This window comes from Galeopterus variegatus, unplaced genomic scaffold (genome assembly GCF_000696425.1).
Source record: "Galeopterus variegatus unplaced genomic scaffold, G_variegatus-3.0.2 Scaffold1991, whole genome shotgun sequence".
Classification (NCBI taxonomy): Eukaryota; Metazoa; Chordata; class Mammalia; order Dermoptera; family Cynocephalidae; genus Galeopterus; species Galeopterus variegatus.
In genome coordinates this window covers 319862-335051 of record NW_007728102.1, presented here as the reverse complement: position 1 = coordinate 335051, position 15190 = coordinate 319862, and positions in this window count along the sequence as shown.

Sequence of the window (15190 nt, the reverse complement as noted above, 5' to 3'; positions counted from 1 at the left end):
CAGTAGGAGGAAATAGTAGGGGAATAGATTACTACTTTCTCATCATTGGATAGATAATCTATGTAACAAATCCACAGGAAAACAAAGGATTTAAACTATACTTTAGACCATTGGACCTGGCAGATATCTACAGAACATTTCATCCAACAACTACAGAATATACACTGTTGTCATCAGCACATGGAACATTCTGCAGGATAGACCATTTGTTAAGTCACAAATAAAGTTTCAACAAATTTGGAAAAATTGAAATCATTTCAGTATCTTTTCAAACCACAATGAAATAAAACTAGAAATCAATAACAAGTGANACTCAGGATCGCGCTGTGTCCCGACACGGGTGCTCCATTCCCGCCGCCATTTTCCCTCCCGAGAAACTTTCAATTCAATTAGCTACAGCAGCACACAAACTCCTAGAGATAGTAATCTTGAAGTTTGCAAAAATAAGGAAATGTAATTCATCATGAGCCAATTTGCAGAAATAGAGCAAGGCTAATTCACTTGAGTGAGCTTTGTGAATTTAGAAACATTGTCAAATTTATCTTTGTACACACCACCATCTAGCACAGTACTAGGCAAATAGTAGATGCTCAATATAAATTTATTAAATAGATGAATAATTGCATTGTTTATAACATGCTTTCTGCAATGATAGAAATGTTCTGTAATTTGTGCTATCCGATATGTTATCCACGTTTGGCTATTGATCATGTGAAATGTTGCTAGAGTGACTAAAGGAATATTTATTTTTATTTAATTCTGATTAATTTAAATTTAAATAGCCACATGTGGCTACCATATCGGATAGCACAAATATCGGTTTATACTCACAAGGAAGCAGCCTATGCAGCACAACACAAGGATCTCAATTGGAAATACCCACTTAACAGCTATTACAGATTTGGAAGCAAACCTTATTAATAATATAATCAAAGCAATATACAGTGTTCTCATAAGGCTTAGTTCAAATATCATCTCCTTTGTGAAGCCTGCCTGGACTCTGACCCCCACCCCACCTTCACCCCATCCAGGTCAGAATTAACAAATTAATGATTTTTTCAAATGGTAGTTTGTTTATACTGTTAAAATCAAGTTTGCTATGCTATGTTATAACCAGTTTTACTTATGCTTATAATAAGTTGGATTTATTGTTTTTTGAGGGCAGAGACCATATTCTTCTTTTTTTTTTTTCCTTTTTGTCTTTTTTACTGACCGGTAACGGGATCGCAACCCTCGGTGTTGCGCCCGCACTGAGCTCAGCCAGTGAGCAGGAACCGGTCTCCACATGGGATCCGAACCCTCAGCGGGAGCGCCACCGCACTCCCAAGTGGCGTACTCTCCAGTGTGCCACCGGGCCGGCCCTTATTCTTCTTTATTCATTCAAAAGTACTTAATAAATTCTTACTATGTTAGAACTTAGTCTAAATTTATGTTTTTTAAACCATCCAGTCTGCAGCATTTTGTTACAGCCACCTGAGTGGACTAATACATCACAATTGGGGTATATTAGAGTCTTATAGAGGCATAAGAAGGGGAACCTAACAGAAAGTTACCCAACTCACACTGTGAACCCTGGAGTGCTGCTAACTTAAGGTTACCTTTATGCTGAGCCCTGAGGATGGCTTGAAGTTAGCCTAATGAGGGAGAACTGAGCAGCAAAGGAGCTAGCATATCTCAAGTCAGTGACACCATGTGGAGCTTCTGAGGAAGTGAAAAAAATTTAGCATGTCTAGAACCTAAGTGTGAAATGGTACAGGGTGAGGATGATGAATTCCAAGGTAAGGTATTGAGACTTTGTCTTACAGCCTCCAAATTGAAAGCATTTGAGGAATTTTAAGCAGCAGAGTGGCACAATTAAATCTTTGTTTTGGAAAGCTCACTTTGGTTGCAGAATGAACACAAGATTGGAGGAAAGCCATTCTGAAGGAAGAGAAACCACTTAGAAGGCTGTTGCAGTTGTCCAGATGAAAGATGATAATGGCTTAGACTAGAGTTCTTATATCTCTAAGGCCTACTACAGGTCCCAGCACATAGCAGGTGCTTAAAGAATATTTGAGGTGAAGCAACTGAACAGAAATGTGAAGGCCAATATAGTCTTCCTTTGGATGACAAAAGTCAAAGCTGAGCTACAAAAAGAAACAGCATCTTTCAGAATTTACATGATGGCAACAGGTATATCAGGATCACATTTCAGATGGGCAAAATGAAGAAAGATTTTGGGTCTCACACTATCAATTTTGGTCCGACAACATCATCTTAGAAAGTGAAGAATGAGATTAACAGTGCAGTGATAAACAAGAAAGAAAGATTTAATACCTGACCACTGTATTTCTTATCTAAGCAAGGTTTTCACATTAATTGAAACCAGGTAAAATTCTGATTTGTAGTCCATATTTAAGGAGTCGGAAGTGTAAATTTTCTCAAGGCGAAGAATTCAGAGGATTAGGCTGCAAAATGTGTTGATTTCCATTCTCCCTCTAAAGTAAGCTCAAATGATAATAGCAGGATTTAGGTTGGTAAAAACCATAGCAGAAAAGATTGAAACCTGCAAGACTATTGAAATTACCTGAAAAATAAAGAAACAAGCTAAAAGAACTTTAAGAACTTGGGTATTTGCCAAGTTTTAAGCACTAGCTTAGGCTTTATCTTGTCCGGAGGCAAAGAGGTTAACCAAATGCCTTCTTTAGCTATCTTTTATCTTCATTTATTTTTTCTTCTTACCCTCTTGACTGTTCCCTACAATTTTAACAGACCACCTTTATCAAATGTCTATTTCTGCCAGTCATCTGGCTCTACCAGATGGCTCTAAAATCTCTCTTGTAACTTTTGAGGCTTTTTCTACTAGATGTCTGGAATATGGTTACAGCCCCAATTCATCAAGCTGTTTCCCTACCATCAGTCAAAAAGTTCTGCAAATTCCACCTCTCCCAGGAATCTGCCACAATTTACTTTTCATATACATATTTCACTTTTGGACTTGTTTAATTCTTCTTTCCATTTTTCTTATGTTCTTAACATCTGTTTGCATCATTCTGTTTTAGATTGTATATTTCTATAAAGCAGAAGTTGTACAAATTTGTTTCATCTTGAACGGAACATTGGATGTTTCACCTTAGATGGAACCTGATAAACAAATGGTCCTATAAAGGAAACATATGAGTGATGTATGTGTATATAATGTGTGTGTGTGTACATACTTTTAAAAGCTTGAGAACATGCTTCCTTTCAGGTGGAGATCCAGACTACACACTGTTCTACAATGAATAGTTGTGTACCAAAACCCCCGAAAACATACCTTTGATTTTAGGATGGCTTCAGGGAATATCATGGTTGGCTTGGACTATTATTGTGATCATTAATAAATACTATGACTTAATGTAACCAACATTCTGAGACCAAAATGGGAGGAAAAAACCCCTCTGCTATTGCATATCTACTTTCAGTTCAAATTAGTATATATTCCATTTTTATTACAACAGAGAGAAGAGGAAAGAATGAGTCTCTCCTAGCCACAAATCAATATATAAACCCTGATCAATGGATGTGAAGCTCCTCTGGATATTTGAAATATTTTTATGCGTTTTGGCAGACTCTATAGCAGGAAACAATCCATTAGGTTTTGAAAGGAGAAAAGCCAATAAAGATAAGCTAGATGTCAAATTCTCACATCCCTCATACTTCTGGTATGAGAACTAGCCTTTATGTCTGCTAGTTCCAATTATCAAAATGTGGATAATCTGAATTATCCATATACGTAATCAGAATTATATCTGAATTATCTAACAATCCCTCAATCATCATTTTACCTCTTACATGAATTTTACATGGGACCATTGAAAAGTATCTCTGCCTCAGTTTTCCACTACTGAAAAATGAAAATACTAACATTGATCCATTCTTGCAACTTCTGTCCTCTCTCAAAAAACAGAAGGTTAATGTGCAGCTAAACTTTGCTTGATGTGTAAAGCAGCTTCTTTTCATAAGGTGTACTCTCTGAATTCTTCCTTTCCACATAGGAAGGCTTCAGTATGAGGCCATGATTAGTCACAGGCTGTAGCTGTCACACTTTATCATATTATAGCCAAATGAGATATCATAGCATAACATGAATTACTGACAAATTTTTAAGTCTATTCCTAACCTATGACCAGGATTTATGGCCAGCATGACTACAAATCACAAGGTGACTTGTTCACTCAGAAATTTGTACTGAAATATTATTAGGCCATAGCTGGGCTGTGAAACAAAAAGCCTTGTAATTATCTACTCGCCAAGGATGAGTAACAATTTGTGTCAAGTGAGACAAGCAGCAAACTCATGGAAAAGAGTTTTCCTTTCCTGTTAATGTTATTTTGTCGTATTTAGTGTCTAAAAGAAAAGATTAAGATCTTTGATTGTTAACCAGGCTCTGGAAATGCTGTGCAGAAGCATTGCTTATAGGCAGGTGATGTAGATCTTTAGGAGCTTGGAAATACTATATTCCCTTCGGAACATTTTCCTCTTTGAACTTATTGTGCTACTAAGTTCATCTACTAAGAAGTCAACCCTGAAGGAATTTGAACCTGTTACTCAGGGAAGGGAAAGTTTGTCAACATTAGTTACTTAGATTGTTAAGTTAACCTTCTGGCTCTGACTGATTTCCTAAAAACAGTGCTGGAGGATAGAGATGGATGAGTAAGGCCTGGTGGGTTAAAATGTGATTGACTATTTCAGTGGTGGGGGGAGACATGCTTCATCATATAGTCCTGCTAGGAGAAGAGCTCAGAAAGTTAAGAAGAGTTTATGAAAGATTTGTGCCTGGAGAAATTGAGTCAATTGTTCCACTGGGAATGCAGAGGGAAAGAACAGATAATATTAAACCTCAGCATTCAGAAGAATTATTTCAGTTCTACATTATCCTGTAATTATTTCGGCTCTGCAGGTCTCTACTTGTTCTGCAGTACCCTACATTCTTGCTGAATGGTTTAGCACATCTGCAGTAAGAAAATGTGTAAAAAGAAAAAACTCAATGAATTTAATAATCTGTGGTTGGCTTGACTGCCTTAGGAGAGGATTCTAAAAATATGTAAATTATTTCAGGGTCACTTAAACTGCTAGCAAAGACTGTAGCTATTGGTTAGTGTAATGAGGGTTGAAGCTAGCCCCCAAATGACACCCTCCCCCCACCTACAAAAAAAAATGAAAATGAAAGTTTGCTGTTCCTGCAGCATACATTTATTTATAAAGTGCTTAGAGAGCAGAATATCCAGAAATTGTGGGCAGTTACACTCTGGTGAGCAAAACTCAGTGAAAAATTGTTTTCTTGGCCTATGGGATTCTCCCTTTGTGCTATTTTACCTTGACGTGGATGCTCCCATCCCCCAAACTTCGGATGCCAGTGTGAACAGGTGTTCCACACAGAGGTTTCAAACCTGTATCTTTTGTGCTAGGGAGTGGGTAGGATATTTGAAAGAAGACTGGGAAATTCAAACTCGAATGCTCATATCAAAGAATCCTGGACACTATTTAGAACCACTTAGGAAAAAAGAGGTGCATAGAATTCCTGAGTAGTAGCTCTGTTGGTCAGATATTTTTTAATCCAAGTCTCAGTGTACTGTAGAAAATCACTACAGGTGCAAACTCATCTAGTGTTCCGCCTTTGAAATCCAGAATCAACATTTGAATTTAGCATTACAATTTGATCTATTTATGCATGCCAGATTATATGAGAATGAAAGATCTGGTCTGCTCAGTCTGTTCCAGGATGCCTGTATGGCAGGTTAGTGTGGAAGGGATTCAGAGATCTGTGGCTCACTCTTCCCAGGATTGTATTAATGAATTAGCAAGAGCCAGTCTTTTTGGTCCTGTTTGAGTTTACAGTGCACATCTCGCTATAGCCAGAGAAGAACGTGCATTTGCTTAAACAAAAAGTGAATGAGGGCCCTTAATGTTTGGAATGCTTCTTAGAAATGCAACTGAGTATTCATCCCGTAGGTCTTCTTTCTGCCCCCCCTCTTGAAAACCACTCTTTTGTTCCCTGGAAATCAATTTTATTTAAATATAGGGCCATCCTGAGGTGAATATTATGAAGGTACTAAGCTTACTACATTGGAATGACTGCTCTACTCTCCTTCAAAACAAAACAAAAAAAAAAAGAAAAGATTTCAGACTATCATACAATCTCCAGTTAGCTTTGCTGCCACAGACAGAGGAAAAAATGAGCTCCCATTGCTTGACCAGCTTTCTGTTGGAGAAGTTAGATTTTGATTGAATTGAGATCACTTTAAATTAACAGGAGATATTTGACATAACCAAATTCGACCAGTTTTTCATCTCCTTCCAAACCCTGTGGAGGTATTTTTGTGAGAGAGTGCAACACTAGGTTTAACTCAAAAATGTGTTTTTAATATTTCTATTATACATTTTGTTTCAGTGGTTTAAGTTCAAGAGCAAAATCTCAGTGCTCTTCATTCTTTTTTCCTTACCTTGCAGAGATCTTTAATTTCTTTAACTATGGTCCCATTTTTCATTTAGGTCTCTTAAGGCTGCCTGGCTTTTTAATGTAATGGTCATCTTCATATCTTAATAAAACAAAAATTGAATTATATGCACTACTGGGCAAGCATGACATGACTTTTGCTAGCATATGTAAGGTGTGAAAACCTGGGGGAAAATACTATTCAATTTAAGTTCCACTTGAGCACACTGCAGTACACTGGAAATGAGTTCAGTGTTAATGGCACTGAAAAAGGTAGAAGCAGGGAAAGGTGGAGATCACCGATTTGAACCTAATTAAAAAGACCTGATAAAAATGCTAGAAAGCCAGATGGTAAAGTCAATTTCTTACTACTGTGCCAGTCCAGGGATGGAATATGTTTAGCAGTTGACATTCTGCAAGGATAGACTGATAATATCAGCAGTAAAACCAAAAGGATTTTGTTAACACTGTTAGAGTTTACTTCTAAAACTCTTTCATGCTTCTGTATCTAAGTGGAAACAAAAAAAGTGTAAATTCTCTCTCTATTTTAATCAAATTCTGAAACTCTACACGAGCTTCAAGCATTTGATTACTATTGAATATCTCCAACACTAATTTGAAAACTAAATACTAACACCATTATAATATAGCAAATAGCAGAGTGGAAATTCAGCACATTAGGATGGTTATCATTCCTTAAGAAAATTGTTCCTCTTTAATTTCAAAAGTTGAACAATTGATTATTCCAAAACAATGCTTGACTAAACCACTTAAAGGAATAGTACCTAATTTAAGGCAACTTTTGTTTACTTCAAATACAAACATTTAGAAACTGGAAATTTCATCTAATCATACAATACTAGATGGGCCTTTCTTGAATATTTTCATTGCTATGTCTGTAGGCAACATTTCTATATCAAACAAATAAAAATAGTGAAATCAGAAGTGTTCCTATATTCATCCAGATCGTTCTCTGTCAACAATATAGTGTTGCAATGAAGGATGAGTAGAGACTCTCAAATGATGAGTATTTATCCATATATATTGAGTGCTATTAAAAAATCAAATGGAGTTAGGAGCTGAGTGAGCTATATGTTGAAATGTCTTATTATTATTATTATTTTAAAGGAGGAGGATTTAAAAAGTATCAGATGTTTATCCAGAGGCAAAAAGAAGAACAATAGAGGGGAAAAAGATCAGGAAAATGCAAGACTGTCATTGGTGCCTAACTCTGCAACCAGAAATGATCTTTTGGAGCACTGATTCATAGCCTTGATGTTCTTCTTCAGTTTGGTCCTCTGTGATGTAACCAAATAATTTACAGGGAACCAAGGCTTCCATGAGTGCCAGGGAAGAGTAAATAGATCTGCCTTTTCCCAGCAAACGAAAAACAACAATGCCTTGGATTGATAGTCTTCCTTTTGCAAAGAACTCAGAGGGAAGACATTCTGTCACCCAATTCATCTCAGATAGTGAAGAGATTTTAACGAGAAGTTTAGGTGGTGTCAGGGACGCAGCTAATAAGGTTTGTTGAATCCCAGTTTTTACGAACTAGGATGTTGGCTCTCTGCCTCAAAATAGAATTCATTCAATACCATAACACCTGAAATCTTTTATAAATTCTCCCCAGGGCAATTTATTTCATGGACTATTGTCAAGTACCACATTTGCCACCCTACTTTTCCCAAGACTATATGAACCATCAAACAAATAACTTATCTAAGTTATAGTACACCTGAGGCATGCAAATGACAGAGTAAAGTGCTGTTAGAATGCTCTGCATTACTGCTGGAGAAATGGAGCTTTGCTCTTTTCGTAGGCAGTTATTATCTTGGCCAAAACATTTTTTCTTTACCCCATTTGGTTCTCCAGTCGTTATATCTATCTCTCAGTCTTCCAACACTACTTTCTGTGCATCCCTGCATTGCATTCATATAATGTTTAGACTTTTTATTTGAATTTGCATTTATGAGGGTACTTCAAAAGTTTGTGGAAAAATAGAATTAAGAGATAATACAAATATTTCCGTGAACTTTATGAAGACACTTGTATTTACATTTATTTACACTAAAAGTGCTTCCATTTATTTATGCCAAAAGTGTTTCCCCAAATATCTAATAATAGAGTATTGGCTAAACAAATTTTTACACATACAAATGATAAAATATTATACAGCCATTATCCCATTTATTTTTAAATCAACTGTACTGAAGCATAATATACAGAGTAAACTGTATTCATTAAGATTGTAAGACTTGACGAGTTTTGACAGTTAAATAAACACATGAAAGTACTACCACAATCAAGATACATACCATTTCCATCACCACCAAAAGATTGTTCATGTAACTTTGCAATCCATCCCCCACTCAATATGCCGCAGACAACCAATAATCTGGTTTGTGTCCCTCTAGATTAGTTTGTATTTTCGGGAATTTCATATAAGTGGAATCATACAGTATGTACTATTCTTGGCTGGCTTTTATTCAGCATAATTGTTTTCTGGTTCATTAATTGTGTTGGATGTAACAATAGTTCTTTTTTTATTGGTGAGTGATATGAATAAACCGCATTTTATTTATCTGTTGATTTGTCGAAGGCTATTGGTTTGTTTCAAATTTGGGGCTATTACATAAAGATTCTACTAACATTTATGTGCAGGTTTTTGTATGTATATGCTTTTATTTCTCTTGGGTAAATACTTAGGAATGAAATAGTTGAGTTATATAATAGATATATGCATATATTTTTAAAAATTGCAAAACTGTTTTCCAAAGAAGTTGTACTATTTTACATTTCCATCAGCAGTGTATAAAAATGCTACTTGCTCCATATCCTCACCAAGTCTTTTTTGTTTGTTTGTTTTAGTCACTTTAATGTTTCTAGAGGTATACTATTGTGGTTTTAATTTGCATTTCCCTGATGATTAATATGCTGAGCATCTCTTCATGTGCTTATTGGTCATTTGTACTTATTTTGTGAAGTGTCTGTTCAAAAATTCTTTCCATTTTTAATTTTTGGGAGGATGTTGGGAAAATAGAATAGTTTGATCAGGGCCCTCACCTTGGGTCCAGTTGGGTGTGGTTCAGCATCCTTTGTAAGCAAATTGTGTGTATGTGTGTGTGTGTGTGTGGAGTTAGTGTGCCTGCATGCCAGTATATCTTTTTAGTTTTGTTGCTATTCTTGTGTTCTACGGGGGAGGGGGGGAGGTAGAGAGAAAGAGGAGTTTGGTGAAGCAACTGGGTGGGCGTCAGCCTCAGGCATATGCCCGTGCAGCCATGCTTTCCAGCCTATGACTCAAAGGACCTTTTGGCCGGTTACCTAGCTCATAGACTTGTGTGAAGGGGTCTGGTGACCCAGCCTGCTGTGTGAGGGGTCTGGGGACCCAGCCTGGCATGTGAAGGATTTGTGACCCAGTCTGTGAATGGGCTTGAGGGATCTGGGAGCTCCAGACCCAGCCCTAGCTCAACAATCAGCCCAGTCTGTGCAGGATTACTGGCAGGTAAAAGAGCCTGACAACTAGCATGGTTGCCTAGCTTTACAATTGGCATCACAAACAGGATTAAGAACTAGACAATTGGCACTGTGAGAATTCCAGGCCTTAGCCTAGCCAGACAGGGGAAGTCTTTTGTTATTGAATTGTAAGAGCTCTTTATATAATCTGGACACAAGTTCTTTGTTAGATAAGTACTGCAAGATATTTTATCTCAGTTTTTAGTTTGTGTTTGTATTTTCTTAAAGGTGTCTTTTGAAGAGCAAAAGCTTTTCATTTTGATGAGTCAAATTTAGTGATTTTATTTCTTTTACAGTTATTGATTTCTGTGATTTGTCTAAAAAAATTCACCAACCCTGAAGTAATAAGACTTTCTCCTATGTTTTCTTCTAAAAGTTTTATAGTTTTAGTTTTAGGTCTATGTCCCATTTTGAGTGAATCTTTGTACTCAACTTTTATTGAAGTAATGGTCAACGTTCATTTTCCCCCACATGCATATCCAGTTGCTCCAGTACCATTTGTTGAAAAGACTTTCCTCTCTCCATTAAATTGCCTCAACATTACTGTTGAAAAATATTTAGACCATATGTATGGTCTATTTCGGAATTCAGTTTTGTTTCCTTGATTGGTATCTGTCTTTTCATTCATTTTACACTTAAGTACTACTGCTTTATAGTAAGTCTTGAAATTGGGTAGTATACTTTCTCCAACCTTGTTCTTCTTTCTAAAAATTCTAGGTCACTTGAATTTCCATATACATTTGCTGTGAATTGAATGTCCCCCCTCCCTTAAACTCATTGAAGCTTAAATTGTGTCCCTCAAAGTTTTAGATATTGGAAACTTGGCCCTCACTGTGACAGTGTTGAGAAAGTGGGAAATACTATTGTGATGATTGAAAAGTAGGTCTTGGGAAGTAATTGGACTGTAAGGGCCATGCCCTAGTTCATGGGCGTGGTCCTGAGAACTTTAAAAGGAGAGCACTAAGGCTAGCTGGGTAGCACAGCTGATTAGAGTGCAGCCATATAACACCAAGACCACATGTTCAGATCCCCATACAGGCCAGCTGTTCAAAATAAAAAAATAAGAAAATAAAGGAGAACACATGAGGAGCTATCTCTCTCTCTGCTCCAACATTTTCTGCCATGTGAGTCGCCTGCATTGCATGAAGCCACCACCAAAGAAGACCTCCACCAGATGTGTTCCCTGGACTCTGAAACTGTTAGCAATAAATTTCATTTTCTTTTAAGTCACCCAGCTCCAGGTATTTCTGTCTTAAGCAACAGAAATGGACTAAAACAACATTTAAAAATCAACTTGGGAATTTCTACAAAAAAGCCATGCTGGAATTTTGATTGGCATTGTGTTCAATCTACAAATTAATTTGGGGATAACTGACATCTTAACAGCATTGAATTTTCCAATCCATGATTATGGATCTCTCCATTTATGCCTTTAATTTCTTTCAGCAACGTTTTATAGTTTTCAGTGAGGATACCTTACATGTGTTTTTGTTAGATTTACTTCTAAGTTTTTTACATTTGAGAAGAGGGGCTATTTGGCAAATAATTTTTTAAAAATTTTATTTTTCTATCATTTGCTAAGATATAAAAATACAATTGATTTTTGGATATTAACTTTGTATCCTGTGACCTTGCTAAGTTTATTTGTTAATTGGTTGTTTTGTAGTCTGTAGGATTTTCTACATAAAAAATTGTGTCATCTGGAAATACAAATGGTTTTACATCTTTTTTTTTCCCAATTTTTATGCTTCCTATTTCTTTTTCTTGCCTTATTGCAAGAGCTAGGACTATCAGTAAACACTTAGGGGAAAGTGTTTAATGTCTCATCATTAAGTATGTTGTTAGTTTAGTTCTTTTTTTTTTTTTCCAAATAGATGCCTTTAATCAAATTGAGGGATTATATTACTAGTTTTCATTGAGTTTGTTTCTTTCAATTTTCAACCATAAATGGTTCTTGAATTTCTCACATGCTTTTCCTCTATTTATTAAAATGGTCATATGTTTTTCCCTCCTTTATTCTGTTAATGTGGCAAATTATACATTTTTTTTTCCTTTTTGTCTTTTTTATTGGCTGGCAACGGGATCGCAACCCTCAGTGTTGCGCCCGCGCCACGCTCAGCCAGTGAGCGGGAACCGGTCACCACATGGGATCCGAACCCTTGGCGGGAGCGCCGCCGAGCTCCCAACCGGCGCACTCTCCAGTGTGCCACCGGGCCGGCCCAAATTATACATTTTTAAATGTTGAAGTAACCTTGTATCCCTGGGATAAGAGAAATTTAGCCATTTTGTTATATTTTTAATATATAGTTGGATTTTATTTACCAATATTTTATTATGGATTTTTGCATCTATATTCATGATAGATATTGGGCCTTAGTTTTCTTTTTGTGTGTGTGTGTGTGATATCTTTGTCAGATTTTGGTATCAAGGTTATGCTGGCTTCATAAAACCATTTGAGGGGTGCTTTCTCTTTCTCTGTATTCTGAAAAATTTATGTTTTATCTTGTGTCAAATTTGATAAATTGTATATCTCGAGAATTTGTCTGCTTCAAGAAAGTTATTGAACTTGTTGACATAAAGCTCTTAATAATATTTTTTAAAATTCAAATTCTATGTTTAATGTATCTAGAATCTGTTTTGCTAACCTCTTTTCCATTCCTGATAAAAATTTACATTTTCTCTCTTTTTTCTTATTTAGTCTAGCTAGGGCTTTTATCAATTTTTGTTGATCTTTCATAGGACCAGCATTTGGCTTTGTTAATTTTATGTATTACTTGTTTTTTGTTGTGTTTATTTCTGCTCTCATCTTTATTTCCTGGCTTCTACTTACTTTTGGTTTACTGTCATATTTTTACCTTCTTAAGGTAGAAGTTCAGGTCATTAATATTAGTTCTTTCTTCTTTTCTGATATAAGTATTTAAAACTATAAATTTCCTTCAAAGCCCTGTATTTTGACATGTATTGTTTTCATTATCATTTATTTAGAAATAATTTTTAATTTTCCTGTTTTCTTTGTGATTTCTTCTTTGGTTCATGGAGTATTTAAAAGTGTCTTGTTAAAGTTCTGAATATTTGGGAATTTCCTAGATTCTTATTTTATTCTATCGAGGTTAGAGAATATACTCTGCATGATTTTAATCCTTTTTAGTTACATTGAGATCTGTTTTACTGTCATACATGTGGTCTATTTTGGTGAATGTACCATGTGTATATGAAAAGAATGTACATTCTATAGTTATAAATATCATTAGGTCAACCTGGTTAAGAATACTTTCAATCTGGTTCAGATATTCTATGTTTAATATAATTTTTGCCTAGATAGTCTATGAGTTACCGAAAAGGGGGTGTTAAAATCTACTATAATTTTGGAATGTTCCATTTCTCCGTTTAATTCTGTCAATTGTTGCTTGGTGAAATTTGAAGTTCTGTTATTAAGCACATGCACATTTAGGCTTTTTCCTAAAAAAATTGATTCTATTATCATTATAAAATGTTCCTTTTTATTGTTGGTAAAGATATTCTTTGCCTTCAAGTTTTTTTTAGCTAGTGTTAATATAGCTACTCTGGCCTTTCTATGTTTATGCATGATATATTCTTTTAAATTTATTTCCTGGCTTCTACTTACTTTTGGTTTACTGTCATATTTTTACCTTCTCCACATCTTTATTTCATATTTGAAGTTTGGATGTTATAGATAGCATATAGTTTGGTCTTGAATTTTCAGCATTTTTGATAATTTCTGCCTTTTAATTAGAATGTGTAGTCTATTATCATTTAATGTAATTATTGATGCAGTTGTCTTTAGATCTACTGTTTTACTATTTGGTTTTTGTATGATTCCTCTTATTTTTGTGTTTCTTTTTTCCCCAATTTACCCTCTTTTAGATTATTTAAATATATTTTAGAATTTGGTTTCAATTTATCTATTAAATTTTAACCTATACCCTTTATATATGAGGGTACTTCAAAAAGTTCATGGAAAAATATAATTGAAAGATAATATAAATCTTTCTATGAACTTTTTGAAGTACAATTGTATGTGTATATATGCGTGAGTGTGTATATGTGTATATGTATATGTTTATATATTGAGTGGTTGCTGTAGGGATTACAGTGTACTTTGTGAAGTTGTTAGTCTTCTATTAATATTGTACCACTTACATACAATGTAGTAATCTTACAATCATATACTGCTAACACCAATGTCAAGGGTTTGATCCCTGTATCAGCCAGCCTCAGAAAAAAAGAAATCATATAGGTCCATTTACCACATCTCCCCACCATGTAATGCTTGCTACATATATTACAATTAACTACATTTTAACTCTACAAGAAAATGAAATAATGGTTTTTAAAAAATAGTTGTATGTATTTTAAGAAATTGAGAGAAAATGGTCTTTTATTTTCACCCAAATACTTGATTTTTTAAAATTCTCTTAATTCATTTCTAAGGATCTGAAATTCTTTCTGGTGTCGTTTCTTTTCCACCTGAAGAACTTTCTCTGGCATTTCTTGTACTTTGGATCTGCTGATGATTCATTCTCTTAGTTTTCTTTTGACTGAAAACTTGAAATTATTCTATGCCAGTTGTTTCCTGAAAACTTTGACTCCTCTGTGAAATCCACATGCTTTTCATTTATAGTTTTTAACTTGTCAGAGGATAATTTTAAGTAGTTTACTCATTTATACTGGAAATAGAATTCCCATTAACATGTTTTTCAAAAATATTTAACACAAGGGGAAGTGTTTATGCAGTCGTGGTAAGTGAAAAAGTATGACAATGAGAAGAATGTACTCCAGTTTTAGAAACAAAAAAAGTAGTTATTCATTTATAATATATAAAAATGAAAAGGAAAGTTGTTTAAGTCTTAATAGGGATTATTTCCTGGTGGCTGGATTATGACTGATTTTTCATTCTTTAGAACCTGCTATAAGTTATATTTTTAAGAACGGCACATTTAATTTTATGATGAGAAAAATAATAAAATTGATTTAGCCGGCCCGGTGGCGCACTGCTATAGTGCGCCGCTTGGGAAGCACGGCGGCGCTCCCGCCAAGGGTTCAGATCCCACATACAGACCGGTTCCCGCTCACTGGTTGAGCGAGGTGCGGGAGCAACACCGAGGGCTGCGATCCCGTTGCCGGTCCCGGTCCAGTATGGGGGCGACACTGAAGGTTGCGATCCGTTGCCGGACACGGAAAAAGACAAAAAAAAAAAAA